Genomic DNA, 22,226 nt, shown 5'->3' with positions numbered 1-22,226 from the left:
GGGGCCTGTGCAGTGACGTCGGCCAGTGCTTTCAGTATCCTCGGATGGAGCTCATCTGGGCCTGCCGACTTAAATGCATCCAGTTCTTCCAAGTGTCTCTGCACCCTCTCAGGGTCAACGCTTGGTAGTCTGGCACCCTGCTGCTGCCTCTCTACAATCCCAGTGAGAGACTTGTCTTGCCCCTCGCTTAGGAACACTGAGGCAAAGGACTCATTGAGGAGTTCAGCCTTGTCCCCCCTGTCCGTCACCAATTGCTTATGCCCATTTAGTAGAGGTCCTATTCCACCCTGGGCCTTCCTTTTACTCCCTACATATCTAAAAAAACAGTTTTTTGTTATCCTTAACTTGGAATGCCATCCTCAGCTCCATGGTAGCTTTGGCCCGTCTAACTGCCTCCCTACAAGCACAAGCAGAGGAGGTATACTCCTCTTTAGTAATCTCTCCCCGTTTCCACTTTTTATATGCCCCCCTTTTAGCCCGTAGACTGCTCTGGATTTCTCTGGTCAGCCAAGGAAGCCTCTTGGCCCCTTTCCTCCTTTTTCCCTGCATTGGAATCGTCTCCAGGATTTAAAATCTTGGTAGTTCTGATTCTGAGGTTGTATCCCTAACTCGCCTGCTCAGTAGCTACTGATGCCTCTTTCCTCCAAGATTTGTCCGGCCCTTTTTGCACCTGGCTAATCTGCCAGCTTCCACAACGTCCTGTGGCAATGAGTTCCACACTTTCATTACACGCTGTGTGCAAAAGAATCACCTTTTATTAATTTTAAACTTACTGTTTCATTTTGTGACCCCTAATTCCTGTATTGTGAGAGACAGTAAGTAATACATTCCTATTTACCTTCTTTTCACCATGTAGTATTTTGTAAACACTTATCATTTCCCCACTCAAGTGTGTTGTTTCTAAACTGAATAGGCCTAGCCTCTTTAGTCTCTCTCATATGGAAGCCCCTCGGTAACACTAATCATCCTTGCTACCCCTCTTGGTACCTTCTTGAGTTCTTCTATATCCTTTTTGAGGTGTGGGGACCAGAACTGGGCAAAGTATTCGAGGTGTGGACCATGGAGTTATAAGAGGGCATAATGATAGTTTCCATTTTGTTTACAGTTCTCTTCTTCATGATCCCTACCATTTTGTTTGCCTTTTTATGGCTGCTGAGCACCAGGAATTCTGTTTTTCTCTTGTTTAAAAATCACAAATTCTCTTATTAAAACCCCTAAACTCCACAATTAAAATGAAACACCACTATATAGGTATCAGTTGAACACAATGTTTTATTGATATATTTACAATTTTAAAGCAGTTTGGAAGCCTACCAGTGCCTCAGTCACTATAATAAAATACATTCTAAGTACCTATACATTTTGGTATTTGATTTTGGGTTTCTTATCATGGAGTCAGACCACCCCCAGCCCCCTTTGCTCACCAAGACGCAGGTCCAGGCCCCTCACTCCGAAGCCACAGCCCCCAGGCCCTGCTGGTGCCTCTTACTCCCCACCAGTAGCCCCTTACCTCTGCAACCCTGTCAGATGGGGTGACCAGGGTCTTGGGTCCTCAGCACCCTGGCCCCTCTGCAACAACACCTGAGCCCTGGCTGCTGCCTGTGGGAGGTGGTGGCTGCTACAGCAAAGCAGTATGGACCTGGTTCCCCCTCCTCCATGGGTGGCACAGCCAGAGTGGAGCCCATATGGGGTGCAGGCAGGAGCGGGCTGCCTGCTGCAGGCTTGGCCTCCTGGCCTCCCCCCCCTGCTGCCCTCCCCCTGGGGCCTCTGCAGTCCAGTGGGCGGGACCTGGCATGGCAGGGCAGAGCGGGGCCAGGTGGGAAAGCTCATAGCTGCCACTGGGAGCTCTGTGCTGCCATGATGATGTGCCCCCTGCCCACACAGCAGCAGTGAGGGGCACAACTCCGTGCCATTACCCCCGCTGCTCCTGGGTGGGCAGGAGGGTGCTTTGCCACCACAGAGCAGGGCTTGCAGTGACAAGGAGCTTCCCTGCCTGGCACCACTGTCCTGCTGTGCTGGGTCCTACCTGCTGGGCTGTGGAGACCCCAGGGGGAGGGCAGCAGGGCAGGGAGCCTGAGCCTGCAGTGGGCAGCCTGCCCCCACCCCATGCACAGATCTGGAGATCACCTGCCCCTGCCACCTGTTGGGGACCTGAGGCTACATTCAGGCCCTGGGCCTCAAGCACCATGAACTGCCCTGGCTGGGCAGATGCCCCAGCCCTGCCCAACTCACTCCCACCCTTCTAATGGGGGTCTTAATCCCTCTTTCCCCACCTCCAGACTTACCTGCGGGAGCTGCTGTCCAGGCTGCCTGGCAGCCATGCACATGGCTGAGAGTGCATGTGGTGCCTCCTGCCTGACCACCCTTTTCCTGCTCCCCCCAGCCCCTTGCAGGCTGGAATTCTGCCAGCCTGTAGAGAGCTCTTTGCAAAAGTGGAAAATCCGCATGTTTCTCCATTTTAAGGAAAAATTCACATTTTTTTGGTTAAAAGGAAAAATCCGTGGATTTTTTCCGTTTTTCTATGGGAAACTGAAAACCCGGATCCCTGCTGAGCCACTAAGCTGATGTTTCTAGTGAACTGTCCACAGTGACTCCCAGCTCACTTTCCTGTGTGATAACAGTTATTGTAGGTCCCATCATGGTGTAGGTATAATTTGAACTGGTGGTATAGGTATATTTTTGCCCATCTGGATCATTTTATACTTATTTGCATTTGCATTTCATCTGCCATTGAGTTGCCCGTTGGCTCAGTAGTGCCAGATCCTTCTGTACTTCTTCGCAGTCCACCTTGGTCTTCATCACTTCGTTTATCACATCTTTCACCTGCCGCCTTCTTGCTTTTGGTCCTCCACAGCTGAAAGAGGCATGCTGGGGTACATAAGCCACGGCTTTAGTCCAATAGAATCAGTCCTATATTGCATTAGTTGTTACTACTTAATAGAAAGAGAACACTTAACCCTGGATTTCATTTAGTCTCTCTCTTTCTCGTATCAGATAAGTGGTAAACAGAAGTTAAAATCCTGTACCAAACCACTGTATGGTTTGTTATAAAATGCTATAAGACTAAAGACTGTTCATTCTGGATTTACTCTATCTTTGCCAGCATAGACTTGTACACAGCTGTCTTTTGGCAAAGTCTATCATAGGGGGAGATGCGGCAGAAAGCAGCCACAGCTTTTCCTTCTCTAGTTGTTTGTAGAGGTGCACTGATACATTGGTCCACATCATATCAGCACCAATAGAAGGAAAATTGACATTATCAGCAATCGGCTTTTTTTGGCTGATGTGACTGATAATGTCACCGATAAATGCCGCATGCGTGCGCAGATTGCAGCAGGTGCAGCATACACATCGCCAGGAATGCAGCCCAGCAACTTGGAGAGGAGCATCCAGCCAGTAAGTCTGTGTGGGGAAGGGTGGGTGGGGGTTGGGAGGAGGGAAGGAGTGTGGAGGGGGCAGATCGAGGCCCCCACAGTGAGGGGGAGAGTGGGGCAGGGGAAGCACTGCCCAGCCGGGGTGGGGCAGAGCATGGGACAGAGTCATGGCTTATCCGAGGGGTGGGGGGAGCGGGTAGCTCCTGCTGTTGCATGTACCCCCAGGGGAGGCATGGGGGCTTGTGTCCCCTGCATCTGTGTGCAGGGCGAGGGCAGACTGCTACTGCAGGCTCAGGGAGAGAGACTGTGCCAGCCTCTTCCCAGCAGGGGGGCTCGACTGGGGCTGTGCTCAGGGCGGGCAGTGACGGTGCTGGGAGGGGGAAGGCTACAACCAATTTTGGGGTGGCTGTAGCCCCCTCCCAGCACTGCTGCCGCCACCCACTTACCTGCTCTAAGCACTGCTTCAGTGCAGCCCCCCTCCTGGGAAAAGGCCAGCACAGCCTCTAGCCCCAAGTAGGCAGTCTGCCCTTGCCCCGTGCACAGATCCAAGGGACACATGCCCCCCATGCCTTCCCCAGGGTGCACGCAGCTGCGGGAGCTGCCCCCTCCACACTCCCTGCACCACTGCCCCGTCCCGCCCTGGCTGTGCAGCGCCTGCCTGTGCCCCAGCCCCACTCCCACTCTCACTCTCACAGCCTCCTTCACTGCAGGGACCTCAGTCTGCCCCCCTGCCTCTCCTGCCCAGATAAAAAGTTAGAGCAGTCTGTTTACATCAAAGTTATCTGATGACAAGCAGGATATTGAATTATAACCAGAAGGAAATATAATTCAACATCCTGCTTGCCATCAGGCAACTTCAAGGTAAAAAGACTGCTCTAACTTTGAGCTTAATTTGCACAAAATGAACTTTTCCAACCAGGAGATCTTACTACACCTTCAACTCTCCTGTGAAATACGAATCGTCATTTCCACCTAGGAGAAATTTTACAATCTTTGCATTCTCCTATGCCTAAAGAAGGATAAGTGTGCCTGAAAGCTTGCTAATAAAGATTTTTTTTTTGCAAATATCTAATTGGTCTAATAAAAGATATCTCCTCTGTTCAGAGTTCTGATTCCATATTTGTTCTATTTTCATGTAATCTGGCACTTATCAGTTTGTCCTGGAACTCCACATGTAGCCACTGGTACTGTGATAATTATCCAGGCTAATAAGTATGCAGAATGCAGTTATTAATCTTATTAGATATTTCCTTGTGCAATGTTTTAGGTATATGCATCCTCCTTCTGCTGTTGCCCTGACCCAAGTGGTTGGGATGGAAACAAGGGGAGTGCTCTGGCAGGTAATGTTGAGCAGAAACACTCCAAGTCAGCATTTTGTTGGTAGTTGTCCCTAGCATCAACAGCCTATAGATCAGTAGTCGGCAGCATTTTTGGGCAGAGTACCAAAAATACCTACAGCCTTGACTTGTAAGATGTTGGTGTGCCAGGAGTGGATGGCAGAGGAGTCATGAGAGCCCCGATCCTTGTTGGGACAACGCAGCCACAGCCCCTTCCCTGCTGTCCTCCCTGAGACGCATGTGTCAAGCAATATGCCTTCACATGCCATGCTCTGGCGCCTGTGCTGAGGGGTGCCTACCCCTGCTATAGATGTTGTTACAAGACTGATCTTAAGTGTGAAGTTTGATCAATGCAGATGTTAGTTTTAGGATACAGAAACATTTCCATAAGATCCAGTGGAGTGAGCTCTTTGTGGCATGATTAGTTTGACTTGTGGAGTGTCTTCTAGCATGCTGTTTCTCAGGAATTTGTTCAACCCTTTCTGTATATGATGTGAAAGTAAATCTTCTTCCCTGAAGTAATGGGTTATTGAACTTGAAGGTTATGTTTGGTTTTATTGAAAGTAGGAAAGGGGCTGGGTTTTTTTAGTGGCTTATTTCTTGTAGTTCTCTCACTAACCGTTCTAATGTACGTGCAGTCTCAGTGCTGACATACCATTCAATATCTCTCTTTTTTTTTTACTCTACTCCAAAGGCTTGAAATAAAATTGGATGGTTACCAGTAGAAGACAGCCAGCTGAGAAACACTTGATTCCAAGTCTATGAAGGCCAGTTACGTTTGGAGCAAGGTACCCTTTGTGCTTGGAAGGCAGTGTTGGGAACTGGAATTTTGTAAGACTAAAAGACAAGGATTTTTTTTTTTGGGTGGGGGAGGGAGAGGAGGGGGGTGATATCTTTCATTGGACAAACTGTTTAGTTGAGATAAAGTTAGATAGGCTTTTGATTGCAAAGCATTTTTCTTCAGGTCTGAGGAGGAAACTAAGCATGAGGATTTTTAAGAACAGTGGGTATAGCCGTGAAATTGGAGTGAGGAGAAATTGCCAGGGATAGCAGACAGACAGTTAGCAGAAGAAAAGAAACTTGACTACTGAAAATAGAGGAGGGTCATTATCACCTGTAGTGTGTAGGAAGAATTTCAGGAATCATGTAGGTTATTGGTCTTATGACACATTATATTACTTTTTAGTCCTTGGTTCCTCATGTCCAGCCTGCTCTGTTTTGGTCCCAAGTTCACCTTTTAATGTTGTTTAGTAGATTTCCCTTGAGTATGAAGATAGTGAGGTCAGAAAGGGAGTGGCTGGTTTGTGACAAACGTGCTCTTGTGTGTGTTTCTGTCCTGTATATTTTTTCTGAGAGTTCATTTTGGTGTATATTTTCTGTTTAGTTTCACCCACATAATTACCATGAGGACATTTTGTGCTTTGGCTCAGATATATCACATGCTGGGAAAGGCACAGGCTTGTTTTGGGGAATGCTGATCATAGTAGCAGTGGAGATGTGTTGACAGGGGTACGCATTTGTAGGGGGCTGTCTTTTTGCATTGTAGCAGGTTACTGTGGGGTAGTTAGGTTGCTCTTTCAAATATATGGTCTATTTCTTTACTAGAGTATCCATGTATGAAGGGAGTATAAGAATGATAGTGTAGCCGTGATGGTCCAGAACTTATGCAAGAGGCAAAGATTTCTTAGGGCAATATATTTTATTGGACCAACTGTTTAGTTGTGTAAAGTTAGACAAGTTTTTGAATTTGAGACATTCTTCATCAGGTCTCTGATTCCAGGAAGCCAGGCACAGCAAGTGAAGCACAGCCTAGGGAGGGGCTGAGAGAAATTCTCAGAGGTAGCAGACACTTCTTTGGCAGTCCCTTGCAGTCAAGGATGATTGTTTATCTGTGAGTCTGAAGATGGCTGATGAGGCCAATCCATGATCATCAGACTCTGACAACTCAGGCACATGTTCCCATGCAGGGTTGATGGCTCCAGATTCTTGATTCGGTCTGCAACACATTGTTTTTGCTGTTCATGTTTCTCCATCTCCTGTTGTCATTGTAAGGTTTCACAATACTGAGATCCTTGCAGCAGATTCTTCCTCCATTTGGGGTGGTCCTGGGCAGTAGTCTCCCATGAGTTAATGTCGATATTGCATGTTTTTCAAGTTGGCCTTGAGGATGTCCTTGAAGTGCTTTGTCTGCCCTCCTGTGGGATGTACACCTTGACTGAGCTGGGAGAGGAAAGTCCCATTTTCTTGTATGCCTTGGTAAAGACGTCAGTGATTGCCAAAAGGTAGCATCATCAGCATACTGGTGCTTGATTGAGGTCAGGTTGTTCTTGGTTTTGGCTTGGAGTCAGCTGAGATAAAACATCTTTACCATCCATTCAGTAGTTTAGCTCCACTCTGACTGGAAGGTTGTTGGTGGTCAGATGTAGCATTGCAGGAAGGAATATCGAGAAAAGTGTTGGAGCAATGATGGAGCCTCGCTTAACTCCTGTTTTAACCTTAAAGGGATCTGTGATAGATCTGCTACTGAGAACCATATCTCACCTACCATCATGGAGCAGGCAGAGAATGGTAACAATTTTTGGTGGACATCCATACTTCAGAAGGATCTTCCACAGCGCTTCTCACTTGACAGAACTGAAGGTTTTTGTGAAGTCAAGAAAACCACGTAGAGAGATTTATGTTGTTTCCGGCATTTCTCCTGCAGCTGGCAAGCTGTGAAGATCGTGTCAGTTGTGCCTCTTGGTGCCCTAAACCCATGCTGAGATTCCAGAAGGAGCTCTTTAGCAAATGGAAGGAGAGGATTCAGGAAGGTTCTTGCATTGATCTTTCCTGGGGTAGCAGTAAGGTGATTTCACAGTTGTTTCCTTTCTTGAAAATTATTGCAATTGTGGCATCCCTGAGGTTATCTGGGATTTCCAAATCCTTAAGATGAGCTCCTCTCCTCCCTGCAGGAAGATTTCAGCAGGTATTCCGTCAGCTCCAGATGCTTTATAGTTCTTCATCTGCTAGATGTCTTTCCTCTCCTCATCAAGGGTTGGAAGGATTTTGAGATCATCTCTGGGTGTTGCGGAATGGAGTTGAGAGCACTCTCATTAACAACAGAGTCTTGATTGAGAAGGTCTTCGAAATGCTGCTTCCAACGGGCATTGATGTCCCCTCTTTCCTTGATCAGGGCTCCTCTCTCCTTAGGTCTTAAGGGGATTGGTCCTTGAGTGCTTAGATCATAGATGCCTTTGCTGGCATAGAAAAACTGCATATCGCAGGTATCAGCGATATCTTGAATCTCCTTTGCTTTGTCTTCCCACCACCTGTCCTTCTTTGGACCTTTGCTTTGGCTTGTTGGAGATTCAGTTTCTTGTGCCTGGAGTTGATGCTGTTCTGCCAAGCACAAAAGGTCTTGAACTTGTGGTTGATAAACTCTTGGATCTCCCAGTCATTCTTATCAGACCAGTCTTGATGTTTCCTTGTAGTGAATTCAAGTGTCTCTTCACAGGCACTAATAACGGTGGACTTGAAGGCACCCCAAGAACTGCTAGCATTCTCCCATTGTTGTTGATTGGAATTCACCAGTTTTTCTTTGATGCACTGGTAGAAGAGGTCTTGCTTGATTGGGTCCTTGAGTCCTTTGATATTGATCTTCTGTCAGCATTGCTTCCGCTGCAGCCATTGTTTGGGAGCCAGTTTGAGTGACCTAAAAGAGCACATGAGTCAGTGACTGGTCCAGCAGTCATCAGGTCCTAGCATAGCTTGGGTCATGCAGACATCTTTGTGATCCCAGGCATGAACATTGATGTAGTCAGTCAGGTGCCAACGCTTAGATCATGAGTGTTGCCACGATGTCTTGCGCCTGTTTTTCTGGAGGAACATGCTGGTGATGGTGAGTTCATGTTTTGTGTATTTGGTCAAAAGGAGGATGCTGTTAGAGTTGACCTTCCCTAGCCTCATCCAAGTGCTAAACAACTTTCTTGTAACTGCCGCCTTCATGCCAGTTCATGACTAGCAGCCTCTAGACTCCACAGTCCTGCTCCCACCATCACTAGCTGGTCTCTGAAGGGCTTGTAAAATGTGCTGGAAAAGCCAGGTTCATGAAAGATGCCTGTGCATGATTTCTTTAATTGTGGAGAAGCTGCTGCACATAAGCTTCCACACGGTTCTTGACAGAATGAGGTCTTAATCCAGTAGCCAGGAAATTAAGACAATTGAAGATTTCATTCCACTGCAGTCTAGATTCTGTTAGTTTTTTTTATGGAGAGGGTATTGATAGTGACAGTGGAGATGTGGCTGATATTTTAAGTGTTTTTTGCCAAGGCAAGGCTGTGTTCCATTTGATGTCTGTTGGGCAGTGACTTCTGATGATAAGTTGGGCAGGGTTAGCAGGCTGTTTGAAAGCCAGAAGCAAAGGAACTGAGAATATTTCTCTCAGGGTCTGATCTTTGACTATAGTCTGTAGTTGTTTGGCAAGTCTTCTGATCGGTTCCAGTTTGGGGTGGTAGGTGACCACCAGAGGGGTGCAGTTTCAGGGGTTTTGTTTTTGTATTGTAGCAGGTTACTCCAGAGTATTTGGATAGCTTTTGAAAAGATATCATCTGTTTCTCTACTGGAGTGTCCTTGTTGTATAAAGGTAGATTTTAGGCGGGTCAGGTGGGCATCATAGGTGTTCTCAAAGTCAATGAGGTTGTATCTGGGGGCCTGACTGTAGACTATAGCTTTTTTGTGTTTGGGATGATTGCTGGTCTTGTGAACATAAATATGATGGTCCACGAGTATTTTGCATATGGTGGTTTGTAGGGTGCCATCTCGGATGTGGATTGTGGTGTCTAGACAGTTGATGTTAATGAAGGAATATTCCAGAGAAAGTTTGATCAGGGGCTGAGAGTTGTTAAACCTGTGGTGGAAGTCAAGAAGTGAGTCCAGGTATGTTCAGTCTAGGTGATGAAAATGTCATGTATGTAACGCAGGTATAATGCAGATTTGGTGTAATTTCTTATAAATTCCTCTTCCAGGTGGCTTATGAAAAGGTTAACATATTAAGAGGCCATCTTTGTGCCCATAGTTGTCCCCATGGCTTGGAGGAGTGTCAGTTGTTGAAAGCAAAGTTGTTGTGGGTGAAGATGAAGTGGGTGATTTCTTGCAACGTGTTGTATGTTTGTGTAGGTATTTTATGTAGGCAGCCATACCTTCATGGTGTGGGATGTTAGTGTATCAACTGGTGACACCTGTGGTTGCAAGTAAGGGTTTCTCAGCAAAGTAGCTGATGTTCTGAATTCTGTTGAGGAACTTTCTTGTTTTGTAGAAAACTTTGTCTTTGAGTGACAGGTGGTTTCAGGATAGTATTTATGAATCTGGATGGGTTCAGTGAGGTACCACAGTTGGATATGATGAGGTCTGCCAGGGTTACCTTGTCTGTGAATCTTTGGGAACATACAGAAGGTTCCTGGGGTAGGGGAGTTGGGGATAAGTGGAAGTACTTTGTTCCCGAAAGCTAGGGTGGGAAAGATTTGATGATATTTTTCAGTTAAAGAGTGAATGCTGAGGTGGGGTCCTCCCCAAGTTCTTTATAGTATTCGATGTCAAAGAGTTGTCTGTTAGTTCACTCCACATAGACTTGAAGGTTGAAGATGATGATAGCTCAGGGGTGGACAAAATATGGCCCACAGGCTAGATCCAGGTCACCAACTGATTGCCCCCACAGCACTCTGTATGGGGCTGAGCCCTGCCCACTCCCACTTGGGGCAGCCTACGCTGTTCCCCCATGTGCACCTGTCTCTCACCCACCAATGGCCCTGACCTTGGCCCTGGCCAGTGCGCACAGCTTCCCAGCAGGGCTGCTCCTGCTGTTGCTGCAACCACCCAGGTGCTGCTCAGTTCTCCCTGCCTTCACTGGCTCTTCCTCCTCTTCTTGCCCTTGCTGCATCACTCTGGGCAGCAGGTAGCGCGGGGAAGTGATGGCGGCCATGAGGACACATTGCTTGGGCACCACATGCTGAGCCAGGCAGGAGAGAAGCTGTTGCTGGGCAGCTGCTGCCCCAGCATGTTGGATTCCAGTGCAAGCTCCCATCCACCTTCCACCCACTTGGTGGCCTGCAAGTGGCTGCTCATTGTGCTGGGATCCTGCATGCAGTGGCAGGGTGCAGGAGGGAGCGTGGCGTGGGCTGCCCTGGGCAGGAGTGGGTGGGTCTCAGCCCCATGCAGAGTGCTGTGGGGGCAGCCACAGGCCAGATTGGGGGGAAGAGGGCAGACTCCACCTGCACTGCCTGGGTGAGTTCTGTTGCATGCATCCTCTGCCCCACCCCCACCTGCTCCCCCCATCCAGAGTCCAGAGGAGAACCACGTGCATAATTAGAGGTCAAGAGAGGTGGCCTTATGAAGAGAGGCTGAGAGGCATGGGACTCTTTAGCCTTGAGAAGACTCAGGGGTGACTTGGTGGCAGCCTGTAAGTATATAAAGGGTGTGCATCAGGAACTGAGAGAACATCTTTTTCACCAGGGTACCCCCAAGGGAAGACAAGGTCTAATGGTCACAAATTGCTGGAAGACCGTTTTAGACTGGACATAAGGAAAAACTCCTTTACTGTCCAAGTCTCCGAAGTCTGGAATAGACTCCTCCCAGAAGTGGTGCAAGCACCTACTCCAGATACGTTCAAGAAACTCCTGGATGCTTACCTTGCTGGGGTCATCTGACCCCAGCTGACTTCCTGCCGTTTGGGCAGGGGGCTGGACCTGATGATCTCATGAGGTCCCCTCCAGCCCTAACTTCTGTGAAATCCCTGGCCAGGTCCTGGGACCTAGCACGTGGGCAGCCTCCACCCTCCCCTGTACACACCTTACACCCAACAACCATACACACAATATACAAGAGTAAGACTTTATTTTTAGCTATTATGCAATCAAATCTATATACACGACTCAAAAAAACCCATAAATCAGGACAAAAATAATTTTTTGAAATAAAATTAAGATATGTTGTAGTAGATGGTTCATTTTTAGTATATAATTTGTTTTTTATCTATAATTTGTTAAAGTAATAACTTCTGAAAGATTTTGTGTGGGGCCCTTGACAGCTCCCCAAAAATTGCAAAGTGGCCTGCTCACCAAAATAATTTCCCAGCCCTGTGATAGTTCCAAATCTTTTGTCCTCAGGTTAGATTCATTTACATTGTTAAATCTTAGGGACTGCATGGCTTTTGCCTTTGTGGTCCTGGCTTTTGTTTAGAATGTCAGCTGTTAGCTTTCTTCCTGAAATAGTTTATGCAGTAGTCCAGCCTATGGTTATGTCCTTTGGGAGGTATCCAGTCTAATGTTTTATTATTACTTGGTTGTGGCAGGATGATTGTCAAAGGTGGTTGTGTCTTGGTAACAGAAGTATTGTTCTAGGCAAAGTTTGTGAAAGAATTCTTCTAATTCTCCACATAATTCTTCTCAGGTTTTCTTCTCTGTGCAGTAGTTCAGGCCTTTAAAGAATACAGATATTTCAGAGTGCTGTGATAATTTAATCATGTTGGTGTTCTGGGAACTGATGACTCATTTGTTGCTGGTGTGGTGCTTTGAGGTGTGATAGCTGATTCCACCTTTTCTTCTTATGTAGGATAGCTGTTCCTAGGTATTTTTGGTAGTACATTTGGGTCTGCTGCCAGGTATGTCTTCAGATTAGTATCTCAGTTAAGTAATGTAAGTAAATGTCCTGTTTAAGTTGATCCCTTTTGGAGTAGGTTAGGTAAAGAAGATTTTTTTTTCTGAAGTTGTCCTGAATAGTTGTATTGCGTATATGGAGTTGTGTGTGTTAGCTAAAGCAGTGTTTCTCAATCTGTGGCTCGCAACCCAAAAGTGGGTCTCAAGAATATATGAAAGGGTCACGAACAAACTTTAAAAATGGATCAACAAACTTTAAAAATGGGTTCTCTTTTGAAGGAGAAAAATGTGGGAAACCATGGGTCTTCCCTTGCAGGCTGGCAGAGTTCCAGCCTGCAGGGGGTGGCTTGGGGACCCCTATGCCCACCCCCCAAACCCCCCTCCAACTTCACACACTGTGGGGCTGGGGCCTGGGGATGGAGGGCACTGAGTCAAGGTAGTGTGTGGGGCACTGGGTTGGGACTGGCCATTTATGTTTACATATTGGTCCTGGTACATAAAAGGTTGAGACCCACTGAGCTAGAGGGTTGTAGATGATGTGATCCTTTGGGATGATGTTGTATTTCTTTCACAGGCTTAGAAAAATGTTGTTGTGTGGTTCTGAACATCTGGGAGCTTTTGAGCCAAATTCTGCCCCCTGACTCTCTCTCTCTCTGTGTTTTGGGGATTCCTCTCTTGGGTCTTTCTCTCCACTATCTTCCCTCTCTCCCCCCACCCCACCTTTCTTAAGGAGAAGGATCAGGCCCATTCTTGATGCTATGTAGTGTATGTGTGAGACAAACAAGCAACCATGGGTGTGGGTTGTAATGTAGCTCCCCTACGGGACCTGCCTATCCTTTATTATTATCTGCTTAGTCCTCTGCAGTAGATGTAGAGGACCAGGACCCTATGATGACTTAACACCGGCATCTGAAGAAATAGGCTGAATAGCACCCAGGTTGAATGCTAGGAAAGTATAGACCAGTTTGAAATTGTGCAGTTTATTCAGCTAGAATGCAAGGCCAGCTGTGGAAGAATCCAGTACCAGGGAAAGACTGTAAGATTTTGACTTTTCAGTTTTTTAATACAGTGTTATAGTGTGTGTTTTGCAGTCTGCTAATTTAAAATGGTGTTTTTGCTTTGCTGATTTATTTCTCTTTTGATTTTTTTAATGCTAAGTGTCATGACTGTGAAATTAAATTGGTGGTATTTTTCCACAGGGTGCAGGCACATTTAATTACAGTTGGTTGTTTGCCATTGAATCATTTCCCTGAAACACCTCCCTCTCTCTCTCTCTCTCTCTCTATTTATTTATTTACACCAGAATCATGATTGTGCTTTTGGCAGCATAAGTTGTTATAATTTGTGTTTCTTTGTGTTGATTTGGATGGTTGCAGGCTTGAGAGATTTGGGATAGAATGGAGAAGGGTGCATACTGGAATCTTTAACCCCTGTTAATTGGCTTAAACCAAGGGCTGTCCAACTTGTGGGTGGCTGGGATCTCTCGCTCACACTGTGCCATTCGAGTCTACAGGATAGGAAGGAAAAGTTGGAGGGAGAGGGAGCTCAGAGAGTCCAATGGCAGTTTCAGGAGGTTGGTTGGGGGAAGCAGTGGCTGGACTGGGAGCCTTCCCCTCCCCCTTTTTTTAACCCCTCACAGGCTACCAGTTGGATACCCCTACTGTAAACATGGAAGAAAAAAGAAAGGATACCTATTTTCCATGTTATACTGTGGTGTAATAGTGTTTGTAACCAATCCTGTGGTTTGACTTCAATTCCTTTAATTCCTTTTAATTCTATACGGTTTGTTCTTGTTGTATGGTAAAATTATATAGAAAAGAACTGTCTGTCTTGTACAGCGCCGGAGCATATTGATGGTTATCTGTTTCCCTGAGCTGTGCATGCAGTTTGGCATACCAGAAGAACCAGCAACAAATCCACTTTTGGCAACTGTAACCAAAGAGATCTTATTCCAGTACTGTATAGGGAAAGGCTGATAATCTGAGATGCTGACAACTAACGCTAGTTTATGATTTGTTAATTTTAAAAGAAATTTCCACATATCATTGGAGGGCACAAAATCTGGCTTGACAACAGAATGGTATTAACTTAGGAATTTGCTATCATCTGCTTCTGAGAGATTTACTTGAACCATTTAACCATCTGTCATCTACAACCTCACTGGTAGAACAAGGATTCCTGCAAATATCACAAACCAGGCTTCTTTGTGAAATATCACAGATGCTCAAAGGATATGGCTTTGATTAACATCAGAATAATATTCTCACCTAAAGAATTAAATAAACATAAAAAGCAGGCAATATAACTGGAAACTTGTGAACTAATTATTTCACAAGGAACAAGGTAATATTGTACTAATTCATATAGAGCTACACTCTGGAACCACCAGACCTACAACATATTCTTATGGCTCCATGGGTAAGAAGAATTGCAGACCTACAACATATTCTTATGGCTCCATGGGGAAGAAGAAATGATGGTTATAAACTATTCCATTCCTAGAATAATCAGGTTGTAGTATTAATGATTTAGCTAGTGTTGGAGTGATGTTGCAGCTGTGATAGTCCAGGAAGCCTGAGAGAGGCAAAGATTTTTGTGGGTGACATCTTTTATTGGACTAACTATGCAGTTGGTCATCTGTTAATCACTAACAGTAGACATCTTTGTATTTTTGGTGTGTGCTTCATGCTACCAGTAAATTACAGAGTTAGTCCAATAAAAATATCACCCACAAAAATCCTTGCCTCTCAATATTTTACTTGTGATTTAAGTGTAATTTTTTATGGTAATAATTTGCTGGTAATACGAAACATGAACCAAAAAAAACCCCAAATGCCCACCCACTGTCAGTGATTAACAGGTGACCATCCCAAAACATGGGCAAGTAGCACATTAAACAGGAGAATATACTTGAATACTTCTAAATAATATACCTATAGTGAAAGGCAAAGTTTGATCAACTTCTGTTGTATGTGTTTTATCTTTTGCCCTTCCAAATGACCTCACTTAGCAAAACTCATACTTTTGCTTTGATAAACAAAAGCAAACAAAAGTACTTAAGATGTTTCCTCCCCCCCCCCTCCCCCCGCCTTTGGAGTTGTCAGGAGCCACTGGAAACACTCCAGTTGCATTAATTATGGTATGTGGAGCAGTTCTGAGCGGGGAAGGATGGATCTTGGCATTGGTGTTTTGGCCTTCCCAGTAAGTCCTAAATGCCTTGTGTGGTATGGTGAACCCCTAGCTCAAATTAGTACCCCAATTTAAACTCCCAGCAAAGTAGGGGCCCCCTAAATCTCAAGCATTAGGCTTGCATCTAACTGAACAGCCAGGCATTTTATAACAGCACCAGCTACCCCATAAAGGAAGCTATTTGCTGGCTTAAATTCCAAATGTTGAGGGGCCCAGTCAGAGCCTGGGTACAGTTGTTCAGGTTTGGTATGTTAACCATACCATTTTTGCTCCCCAGAAAGGAAAATGATGCTTAAATGATCTCAAATTTGGAACACTGACCTTAGCCTGTATATCTCATGGAACCAATTTTGAAGGAATAAGAATAATTAGTAGACTCTAGAGTTCCAGTTGTTTTTTAGAGGGATGTGAAGTGGTTGTTTATCTCACTCTGATGATCTCAGCTGGGTGAGAATACCATATGGAAATTTGAGTGATCTGCACCAGGCTTCTCAGTAGATGTTTCACTCTTTTCCAATGCTGGTCTGGAGAGCCTGTGATTATAAAGGTGCACCAGCTCTGCTCCAGTTACGGCCAAGAACCCCTTCGTTCTGCTATATGCTCTAAAATCCACACGCTTGCATGGCAATCTGTTGTGTCTTGTGGGTTTAGTAGCAAATTTGGAAACATTATTTTTTGGCAAGGAGCCCTTGAAATACAGCCTCATAAGATTAAAGGAAAGTAGGGTTGGAAGTTACCTCACAAAGTCATCTATCTGGTCCAGCACAAAGGCATGATCATCCCTGACTAAATGATCCCAGCCAAATGTCTGTCTGACCTACTCTTGAAAATGTCCCGGGATGGAGACTCCACAGCTTCTTTAGGTAACCTGTTCTAATGCTTGACGATGCTCCGAGTCAGAAAGCTCTTCCTAATCTCCAACCTAAACTACTTCTGCTACAATTTGAGGCCATTGCTCCTAATTCTGTCCCTTACAGCCATAGAGAAAAGTTTTTCTCAATCCTCTTTTATATTTTCCTTTCAGGTATTTGAAGACTGTTATCAAATCCTGCTTCAATATTCTCTTTTCCAGACAAAATGATCCTCGTTCTTTCAGCCTTTCCTTGTAAGTCTTGCTTTCCAGGACTTTAATAATTTATATTGCTCTCTATTGGACCCTTTCCAAGCTGTCGACACCTTTCTTGAAGTGTTTTTTTTTGGTTTGTTTTTAATGGCAGACTGTTTTAACACAGCGTTATAAAGTTACACAGTGATTTCTCATGCTTCTCTATAATATCAGCAAAATTCAAATTTCTGGAATATAGGAAATATAAATTAAAAGTTTGTGTTGGCACAACCTTAAAGTCTCCCTTCTTGAATACTGCCCCAATCAGCCTGTAACATGTACTCTTACTCTGTTGCCCACGATCCAGTGAAACTGTACCTGACGGAGGGAATGCTTCTGGACAGTTCCTATTGGCTTTTGTCAGATCCAGGAGGACAGAGTGCAGGTTGGATGAGTATCTTAACAGTTTTTTTATGAAGCTTGAAGTTCTGGAAGGGACCAGGATACTACCAGCTACTCTTACCTCTGCTTTCAGTGGCAAAAAACTTTGGGTAATATTCATCAAATACTCCTGTCTTCTGCTCCCCACTTAGCAGAACAAGGCTACCCCAGCTATCTTCTGCAAAGGGATCAGAGGTGGGATTCAAAAACTCCTATCATCACAGGGATAGAGATCCAGATGCTAGTAAATGTCGCTGAGATGCTCCTACAGGGCAGATTCCTAGTTATAATTAGGGGTCTATTGAAATCATGGTTTTGTGATTTTTGCGGGAACTGCAAAAAATGGCAGTTTCCGTGATCACTGGAAAAATGATGTTTCACATGATTTTGCATGGAATCACACGGGGGGGGGGGGGGGGGGGGGAAGCTTACCAGAATACAAAAAAAGTGTGGCAATCCCTGCAGCCTTAGAGCATGTGGTTTGAGAGAGAACTACTGAGAGGCTGAGCCTAGTGATGTAGACACAGTGAAGGTGCCAGTCAGGAAAGCAGAAGACTTTTGGTGCCATCTTTTAAGCCACATGCAGTGCTGCAGTCTGAAGATGATGAGTGAAAAGAAATCCAAGGAAGTTAAATACATTTCCACTCAGGATGGTCTAAGGCAGTTCCCTGTAGACAACTTAAATGCAGATGGTGGTAAATTGTTTTGTTCATCATGCAACGTGACTCTGGCTGTGTCAAGCAAAAACAGCACTGATTGGCATTTAGAGCCTGAATCACATATAAAGTGAAAGGCTGCTGTAGAGGCTGAAGGTCAGAGCAGGAAACAACTGACTGTGTCCTTGATCTTTAAAAGAACTGCTGAAAGCAGTTTGACAAGAAGAGAGGCTACGTTCATGCTAGTGGAGACATTCATGACCACCAGGATTTCTGTGGAAAAATTGATAACCTTCCTGACCTGTGTTGAGGAACTCTTCCTAGTTAGGAGGTGCATAGGCCAAGCAGAGGTGATGCTCTACTAGACTTGGTCCTGGCCAAAGGAGATGACCTCATGACCAACTTAAATATAGAGGGAAGTCTGGGAAACAGTGACCATGAAACCATCATGTTCACTTTCTGACATAAAGCAGACAAATCTGATAGCAGGATTGAAGTCTTGGACTTCAAAAATGCAAATTTCAACAAGCTTAGGTCACTAGTAGGGGAAGTGCTGTGGGACCAGGGACCAAAGGCGAAAGGTGTGCACAAAGAGTGGTTGTTCCTTAAGGACATGATCCTTGAAGCAAAAAGGAAGTCCATTCCTATGTGGAGAAAAGGTAACAGAAGGGCTGGGAAGCCCTCATGGCTAAACAGGGAAATCATGGTCCTCTTAAGAAAGAAGAAAGAGGCATAAGCCTGGCTTCGTCACGGGCAGGTCTTGCCTTACCAACCTCATCTCCTTCTATAACCAGATAACTCACCACCTGGACACGAGAGAACAGGTTTACATTGTATACCTTGACTTCCAAAAGGTCTTTGATTTAGTACCCCACGATGTCCTTGCGAGAAAATTGGAGGATTGTGGACTTAACTCTGAGACAGTCAGGTGGGTGGGGAACTGGCCGCAGGATAGGACCCAGAGAGTTGTACTGAATGGATCTACGTCATTCTGGTGAGAAGTGGGAAGCGGTGTCCCGCAGGGGTCGGTGCTCGGTCCAGTACTTTTCAACCTTTTTATTAATGATTTGGATGTGGGGGTGAAGAGCGCACTGGCCAGGTTCGCAGATGACACTATGTTATGGGGAAGCGTGGCCAGGCTTGAAGATAGGCTACAGATACAGGCAGACCTGAACAGACTAGCAAGTTGGGCGAATTGGAACCTGACGAAGTTCAACGTTGAGAAATGTAAAAAGCTCCACCTCAGGACGAGCAACCCCCAACACACCTGCAGGCTTGGCAGCACCAAACTGACCAGCACCACAAATGAAAGGGACCTGGGGGTAATAATAGACCACAGCATGAATATGAACTGGCAGTGTGATGCTGTAGCCAGTAGGGCAAATAATACTCTGGCATGCATCAATCGATGCATCTCCAGCAAAACCAAGGAGATGATTCTTTCACTCTACTCAGCACTGGTGAGACTGCAGCTGGAGTTCTGAATCCAGTTCTGGGCACCACACTTTAACAAGGATGTGGACAAGCCTGAGAGAGTCCAAAGAAGAGCCACCCATATGCTCAGTCTTACAGCAAGCCATGTGAGGAAAGGCGGAGGGATCTGGGACTCTTCAGCCTGAGGAAAAGAAGGCTGTGAGGGGACCAGGTAGCAGCTTACTGCTACACAAGGGAGCACATCAAAGGCTTGGTGAGCAACTGCTCACCAGGACACCCAAGGGGCAAACCAGGAGTAATGGCCACAAACTCCTGGAAGACCGATTCAGGCTGAACATTAGGAAAAACTTCTTCACAGGGTGTCCAAACTGTGGAATTAGCTCCTTCCAGAGGTTGTGCAATCACCTACCCTGGAAATCTTCAAGAGGAGACTAGACAGTCCTTGCTGGGGTCACCTGACTCCCAGTTATCTTTCCTGCTTGGTGCAGGGGGCTTGACTCGATGATCTTCCAAGGTCCCTTCCAGCCTTACAATCTATGAATCTGTGAATCCTAAATTAAGGGCCTTGTTGAACAAACACCTGCCAAATGCTGGCAGTTTCCCATGTGCAGACAAGCTTTGCCAAGATAATCTACAAGGAGTAATTGCTTTGCATGTTCAGTCTACAAAATCTGCATTGGCAGAATATGAATCATTCTGAGTTGTAGCAGATGAAGCAACAGATGCTCAAGGTAACTATGTTCTGTACATTTTATTTGTACCTAGGAATTGAACAAACCACGACCTTTGTTTTTCAAACAGAGCCGATTCACCTTGTGTCTGTCAATTTTTCTACCTCAGTACAAGCTGTGGTGAAGGGTGCTGTAAACTATGGCTTAGTATTTAACAAGATCTCAGCATTTCTGTCTGATAATGCAGTGTATATGTGAAAAGCTTTCTCTGGTATGCTCTATGGAATGATGCCTAATGCAGTTCATGTCACCTGGAATACACACATCCTTTCTTTAGCAAGTGACATCTGATGCACCTGTTTTCTTGATGTGGATAGCCTGGTTTCCTCTTTAAAAAAGTATTCAAACATTGTCCAGGCAGTAAGCTTTGATACAGGGAGTCCGTTGCCAATCAAAGCAGGGATCTACATGTGACTGTCAGTTCCACCAGAGCCAGTGCTTACAAGGTGGACTTTGTGGTTTTATGCAGTTTGTTTGTGACATGTCAGGATTGAAAACCTGCTACTGCTATGACCATAAGCAGTATAACCTATACTGGTTAATGCTGAGTAGTTAATTAACCTGGTGACCTCAGGAAGCGCCAACAGCTTTGGGCAGATTAGTCCCTGAGGAGGGTCGTGGAACCCTTGATGGAGGAAATGCTATCATAAAGCGAATGAGCATAATCGCTCAGCGATTTTACCAACAGCACCCACACAGGTTAGACTGGGCTCTTCAGCCATGGCTGGCAACCAAGCTAGGAGTGGAGCACTGAAAGGCAGACAGATGGAAGACCTCCTCTGCACTGGCAACTCCTGCAACATAGCTGGCTCCAAACATATCAACTCCTGCTTTTCCTTTGGACCAGACCAGTGTAGCCAAGAGGCAGATGCTGATACATGGGCAAAGCAGTGTCTCCATATCAACCGCCCAGGATATTGGAGCCGTACCAGGTGGAGAGGGCACTCCATCTTTGCTGGCAGCATGGACACAAAACAGAAGGTGGCAGTTACAGGTCATAAGCTTTCACTCGATTGGCATAGAGGAGGGCGCTATGGGTCACCTTTTGCTGGGAGGAGATATTGAATTCTACTGGTCAGCTACTGCCCTCCATAATGCCAGGCAGCCCCTGGACAGTTAGGTGCTGACTCGCCAGAGTCTGTCTGCCTCTTTGGGTACATGGGGCTAAGCCAAGAGCCGAAAAGCAGGTGGAAATGCACCTGGCAAAAACGAGAAACCAAGAACTTTCCAGCTTGGAAGCTGGGAAGCTGGAATGTCAGGGCCATGTGTCCTGGCCTGACAGAGAATGACGACCTACACTATATGAGCAGCATATGGAAGTCGGTCTTGATTGACTGTGAGCTGTACAAACTCAACGTTGACATTGCAGCACTCCAGAAAACAAGACTTGTAGATGCTGGTTCTATCCAAGAGGACAATTATACCTTCTTGTGGCAAGGTAAAAGAGCTGAAGAAAATTGTCTGCATGGCATAGGTTTCACTGTGAACAACAAGGTGGTAAAGCTTATAGAAACACCCACTGGGAAGTCAGAGCGCATCATCTCACTTAGACTTCAGGCAAACATTGGCTTTGCGAATATCATCAGTGCTTATGCACCATCACTCAGCTCCAGCCATGGGGAGAAGAATAAATTTTACGACACTCTGCACCAAGTTGTCAAAGAAATACTATCAACTGAGCGACTGTTCTTCCTCAGAGACTTCAGTACAAGAGTTGGCACAGACAGCAACTCATGGTCAGATTCCCTAGGGCATTTTGGCATCAGCAAGATGAATGAAAACGGTCGATGACTTCGTGAATTCTGCTCCCCAAACCAACTGTGCGTTACCCATTCATATTTTGCAGTAAAAAATCACCACAGAATGTCATGGCAACATCCACGAACAGGCCACTGGCACCAACTAGACCTTGTTATTGTTAGAGGGAAGATCTCCTTCAGTGCAGAAGACCTGCATGTTCTGTAGTACCGACTGTGACACCAACCACTCCCTGATCATTAGCAAAGTGAAAATTACAGCCAAGAAACTATATAGAGCAAAACCTAGGATTGAGCTCAAAATCAATACCACTAACACCAGGAACCAGAGGAAGTGCCAAGAGTTTGTGAAGGCTTTTGAACTCAGCATGTTTGGGAAGTCACTACCAGAAAAGACAGGAAATAAGGCTTAAAAACTGAAATCCATGAAACAGCTAGTGCTACATTTGGGGAAAAGAGACCATCCAATAAGGACTGATTCGAAGAAAATGCAGAAGAACGACTACCTCTCATCAACATCAAGAACACAGCCTACCTGGAACCCAACAAAAAGCCAACAGAGAGCACTAAATAAGACTTGGACAGGTAAAAAATGAGGTACAGAGAGCAACCAGACCCTGTGCGAATCAATACT

The 22,226-nt window shown here is 45.6% G+C and overlaps 1 protein-coding gene across 6 annotated transcripts in view; it reads left to right on the top strand.

The window, feature by feature from the left end:
* Positions 1-22,226, top strand: part of MAPK8 (mitogen-activated protein kinase 8) — a 126,531-nt gene that overhangs the window by 40,814 nt on the left and 63,491 nt on the right. For 5 of the 6 annotated variants that reach the window (XM_006014762.3, XM_006014764.3, XM_025207842.1 and 2 more), the window contains exon 2: positions 5,406-5,499. The exons of the other annotated variant lie outside the window; for it this stretch is intronic. The gene's annotated coding sequence lies outside the window, so the exon portion shown is untranslated. The remainder of the gene's footprint in view (positions 1-5,405; positions 5,500-22,226) is intronic. 6 annotated transcript variants of the gene reach the window in all.

This window comes from Alligator sinensis, unplaced genomic scaffold (genome assembly GCF_000455745.1).
Source record: "Alligator sinensis unplaced genomic scaffold, ASM45574v1 scaffold264_1, whole genome shotgun sequence".
NCBI lineage: Eukaryota > Metazoa > Chordata > Crocodylia > Alligatoridae > Alligator > Alligator sinensis.
The sequence above is the reverse complement of the archived record's forward strand: the minus strand, read 5'-3'. Positions and strand labels throughout refer to the sequence as shown.